Here is a 6,000-nt window from a genome sequence, read left to right as displayed (position 1 = left end):
GCAGCTGAAACTGAGACAAAGATTCCAGGGCGGGGGACTTATTTGGGAGATGACCCCAGGAAGCCCTGAAAGGGGAATGGGGACTTGAGAAAATGAAAGAGAAAAAAGAAGATAAAGGTTGTGTCATTGACCTCCTGACACCATCTGGGGCAAAATTCCACTGGGGTGTCCTGGGAGACAGTGTACAACACGTCTCTGAGTCCTTCCAACTGGGGAGGAACTAGGTGTTATTTCTGCCAGCCACTGTCTGAAGGCTTTACCTGCCTGGCACGGTGGCCTAGGCAGGGCAGGTCCGGGTCACAGGACGGCCACCGGAGGCCAAGTCAGTACCTGAAGTTTCGGTCAAGGGTGCCTAGAATGAGAAGGGCTTTGGGTGGGTCAGTGACAGACATGGCCACACGGGCCTCCTGGTAACTTATAATTCCATTTGGGGAAATATATTATGCACACAGAAATTTTTAATAATTCCAGACAGAGAACATTAAAATTTCAAAATAAACAGCCCTGTTACAAACTTTCCTGTATGATTTTGGGACATAGGGCCAGGTTCTATTTTTTTGTGCCCAAGTACTTTAATTCTCAGGGAAAGAAAACCACCTTCCTTTGGCTCCAGACTTTTCCATTAGAGACTGGCCACCATGGAAACAGGACACCTGTTTCCAAAATTAGGACAGAAACCATGGAGCCCTCCCAACATGCCTCTCCACCATGCACTTCGCCTCCTCCATCGTCATTACCACCACCACCAATATGTGGACACATGTATGTACACACATATACACACACGTGCACACACATGGTTACTTGTCTTGTGGAGCTCCTCCCTCCTCTCTTTCTCCAATGACACAGGCTCTGCGGCTAGTCAGATTTCTCCAGCCGCTGCCTTCCCCTTGCCCAAGGAAACTGGCCACTGTACAGCCCAGCTTGTTCGTCAGCCCTCTCTCCCACCTGATGCACACCCAGTCTGAGGGGGTTCAGGAGCTCAGAAGATGGGGTTAGACCGCACTAAATTTTATCAGCCTTCTGAGCTTACAGGCTGTGTGACCTTCAGACAAGTTGCATGGCATCTTAAACCTCAAATTTCTCATTAGTAAAGTGGGAGAGTAACTGTTTTCTCATTGTGGAATTCTTGCAAGGACTAAATGCCTTGGGTTTCCAAAGTGTTCACCAAATATTAGCTCCTAAAATAGTGAGCTCAATTTCACAGAGCTGTCATAAGGATTAAATAAGATCATCCCTATAAAGTGACCAAAGCAATTCTCAGCGCACAGTAGGCCCTTCAGAAGCAATCAATGATATTAAAAATCATTCTCTGAGAGCAATTGTCAAACGAGTATTTGCCCACAGCTTATGCTAAATTCAATGCTAGACGATGCTGATCCTAAAAGGTGCCTACCCTCTTGGACCTTACCCAGTCCTCTAAGCCAGGACTTGCTTCTGCCCAATGCCAGAGGATGTGGGCAGCTTTATTAGGTGGCCTCATAGTGGGTGAGCAGGGAGCATAGCACCCTCTCCACTCCCACCGTCCTACCTGCAGATAGAAATTTCTTGCTCATAATAAATATGCTTTTGCTTTATAAACATGCATTATAGCATGCTGTACTAAATTAAACAAACATTTTACAATCTTTGCAGACCATAAAATTACTCAAATTTTAATTACTTTGTTATATTACAAAGAGAGGATTCTAATTGAAGAGTTCCACAAAAATAAGTTATTCATAAACATATTTTCAAACTCTTTAAAGGTAGATGACAGAGTGAAATGATGTGTTAGGAAAACTCATCCAAGTCACATTTTGGGTATTCAGGGCAGGAGGACATGCAGCCCGTCCAGCAGACTGGGTCTGAAATTGGGCTGCCTCTTTTGGGCAGTCCCAGGCTCCTGTTCCCTGAGTGACACAAGACAAATTCCTCATGCTCTTAGGGTAAAATGCCAGCTGGACCAAAATAGGCACCAAAAATATATGTTTTCTAATCCTTTCCCAACATCAAATTAGAGACTTCCTGTAATCACGTTATAAAATCCAGAAGGAGGAGATGTTATTGTATTCTTCCTTTATCACATCACGTGACAAAAACATGATCAGTATCTGCTAAACTGCCAGAAATATCTGATATTAGTCATGAAATGCCTACGCATCTGTTTACAGAGAAGTGATAGAGGGGATGTGTTTATTCTTCTTTGACTCCAGGAAATTACTGTGGTGGTGACCTGACAGAGCTTGTCCCAATTGCCAAAGGGAATCTTATAGCTATTTTTAAGGTATAATGTATGAACACAAAGTACACATATCTTAATGGTACAGCTTGATTATTTTGTACCTATCTGTGCAGTCATCATCCAGATCAATATTTAGGATATGGCCATAATCTCAGAAAGTTATTTTAGGTTTCTTTCCTAAAGTGGAGTGGTAGTCAATACTAGCACTCCGCTCTCCCAGGTAACTGCTGTTTTGCCATCTATCACTGAAATTCTTGAGTTTTGGGATTATATTGTATATATTCTCGTGTATCTGGCTTCTTCTGTTTAACATAACTTTTTTCAGATTTACTTGTATTGTTGCATGTATCAGTAGTTCCTTCTTTTTTTATAGTTGAGTAGTATTCCATTGTATGTATTCCAAAATACTACAATTTGTTTATCCATTCACCAGTTGAGAGACATTTGGTCTGCTTTTAATTTTGGGCTATTATGAATAAAACTGATGTGAACCTTCTTGTACAAGTCTTTTTGGGGGATATACCCACTCATTTCTCTTGAGTATATGTCTAGGAGTGCTATTGCTGGGTCATATGGTAAGTGTATGATTAACTTTATTAGAAACTGCCAAATAGTTTTCCAAAATGTTTGTAATATTCTTCATCCCACCTGTAATGCATCACAATTTCATTTGTTCCACATCCTTGCCAGTCCAGCTTTTTTAAAGGTCAATTAATAGCCTGTTTCCTATGTCTACTCCTTGTGCATGCAGGAAACACCTGCCACTTATGGGGGCCCTCAACATTCCTATTAAACGTACTTACTTTAAATGTCACAACTCTACCAAGTAGGTATTTCTATTTTCTATTTACAGGTGAGGAAAGTGAAATAATTGCTCACATTCTCACAGTTAAGAAGGAGTGATACCGAGATTCAGTCTACTTGTATGCATTTGGCTTTGGGGGCAGCCGAGGGGGAGGCAACAGGAGCCTCCGAGAGCCTCTGCGTTCCTCTCACACTCACTGTTCCAGGGCAAGGGCAGAGGCATGAGGACTGCTGTTTATAAAGTGGTCTGGCCTTTTTCTCTCTGCAGTCGGATGTCAAATGAGCCCAATGGTAAGTTAACCTGCCTTGAATACCTGCAAGAAAAATGCCATCATTTATGTTGCTTATTTCTCTTTAACCTGTGTGAACCCAGATTTAAGTTTCTAATATCACACTGACTGGTTTTGCCACTGTGGGAGATAACTGAAAAAAAAAAAGGGAGAGAGAAAACTCTGTGTAGAATTACCTTGAAAATGTTCACACTGGTAATTCTGCACCAGTGGTCTTCCATGTTGTTTAAAAGAACCAGGGTGAGGCCCATAAGCAGGTGGGTTTGAAAGGCTAAAGTTTTCCTAAATCAAGAATTCTAATCCAGGTCAGTTGATGGATATTGCTTCCTAAAATTGTGCATTAGTCAGGGTTCTCCAAAGAAACAGAACCTACGGTAGATGTATATGGAGATTATAAAACATTGGCTAATGGGATTATGGAGGCTGATAATCTGCACCCACTGTCTGCTGGCTGCAAATTGGAGTGCATGAGGGCCAGTGGTGTAGTTCAATCTGAGTCTGAAGGCTTGAGAAACCAAAACAGCCTATGGTGTAAATCCCTGCCCAAGGACAGAAGATGTCCCAGTTCGACAGACAGGCAGAGAAAGGATGAATTATTCCTCCCTCTGCTTTTTGTTCTATTTAGGGACAGCATGAAGCCACTGACATTGGGAAGGCAGTCTGTTCAACTGAGTCCACTGATTCAAATGCTAATCTCATCCAGAAACATGCTCACAGACACACCTAGAAATAGCTATCTGGGCAGTGGTGGGCCCAGTCAAGTTGACACATACAATTAACCATCACAAATGAAATCTGCAGCATGTATGGCCTGAGCAGGAAATGTCATAATTCTAGGACAAATAGAAAGATTATTTGGTTTTGGTCACTGCAATATATTATACAATTCATTTTTAAGTCATGGGGGAAGATCTGACTTTTCTTTCTCAAGCATTAGGCACCAGGAGCTTACACATATGCTCTCATTTAATCTCCACTCTGGCACTGTAAGGGAAGGATTTTTATCTTCATTTTTCAGGTGAGACAGTTGAGGCTCAGAGAGGTTAAATAACTTACCCATGGTCACACAGCAAGGGGACAGCTGCAATTTTGCTCAGATCCGTCTGACTTCAAAGCCAGAACTCAGTCCATTATACTACACTGTCTCTCCAAAACAGGACTTTTTGTTACACATTTAGATAAATTAAGGTTATTTGCTTTAAAAAAGTCATAAATGTTTAAAAAGCCAGAATTTCCCCTGATGTACAATATGAATAACCGTTGCATGAAAATTATACTTAATATTCTCTGGGAAATATTCATTTTTATGAGGTACTCTCATCTACAGAAGAACATGAATCTATGTACTGAAGAACATGAAAATATTAGTTCAATTAGAAAACCAATCAAACAGCTGTTCACTAAGATTCTAAATAAAAAACAAAAACTCCAATTGTCTGAGCTCTAATTAATGAAGACCCTCAGTTAACCAGATCCCTATTACACCTGCAACAGCAAGTTGCAAAAAGGAAATGCAAAAAGACTTATTTCTCAATCTCAGCTCCTGGAGTGTATCAGGATTTGTCCTCATCCAGCCCAGCTCCCACACCTACTAAATCTGTGTGAACAATCTTTTAATTGGCATTCAGGAATGATGGCCAAGAATTACTGCTGTACATTTTGTCCTCAGAGAGAGATTCCAGTGTGTTCACTCTTCTGTCCATACAAAGACAGGAGAAAGGAATAGTTCTTTTAGAAATATTTTCAATCACAGAGATTGAAGCAGAAGGATTTCTTACCCAACTTCCAATTACCTAGAATATAAAATTAATCAAAATACCCCATTGCCCAAATGTTTCTCTTAATCAAAGTTTTGCTGCTCTCTCAAACTTGCTTTTTTTTTTTTTTTTAATCAATTGCGTCCTTTTGGTGACACTGACAAATACAGAAGTGAACTGAGTAGACCTGAGCCCGTAAACTAACGGCTGTGGATGTTGGAGTGAAGAAGTTGAGAGGAAGCCAAATGTAGCACCAACTAGCCTCCTGGAATTAGTTACCTGGCAGGTGCACTAATTATTTTTCAGTTGGGAAAACATGTGTCCTCACATTTCTGTGTGGGAGCCATCATAAATGCTCTCCTTTGCCATTGAGGAGGGAACAAAGCTAGGCTGCCCCTCATGCTGGTGATGGTTTATCCTCAGGAGAGCCCAAAGTCTGATATTTTGTTTATGAGAGATTGGCTTTTTGGTTTTGCTGTTGCCAGTTTTTTTTTTTTAATCATCTAAAGTGCTAAATTTACTCATTTTAGTTTGTAAAGGCAAGGAGGCAATTTGGTTCAAATCCTCTGAGGAATGAAAGCAGAAAAAAGGAAATGGGAAATGGGTGAATCTCACACACCAAAAACAAACATAATATTGAGAATCCAGGCTGGAGACATATGCTTGGTTCCGAGAGCCGCCAACTGGGCAGTGTCCTTGCAATAATTAAAATGTATGGCTCATTGTACTTCCTGTTGAAGAGAATTTGCCCTGAGACTCAGGTATATTGGGAATTTTCATCCTGTCTTTCAGGCTACATTGAATAATTTAGGAGAGTCCTGAAATGGTAAGTTACTGAATCTTTTTTGTCTGTTTGTTAATGGATCTTTATGGCAAATTCAACAAATCCATAAATAAACCTTGAGCGCCTAATGTGACCCAGACT

The sequence above is a fragment of the Rhinolophus ferrumequinum genome, chromosome 19 (assembly GCF_004115265.2).
Source record: "Rhinolophus ferrumequinum isolate MPI-CBG mRhiFer1 chromosome 19, mRhiFer1_v1.p, whole genome shotgun sequence".
In the NCBI taxonomy this organism is placed as follows: domain Eukaryota; kingdom Metazoa; phylum Chordata; class Mammalia; order Chiroptera; family Rhinolophidae; genus Rhinolophus; species Rhinolophus ferrumequinum.
Note: the sequence above shows the minus strand (reverse complement) of the source record.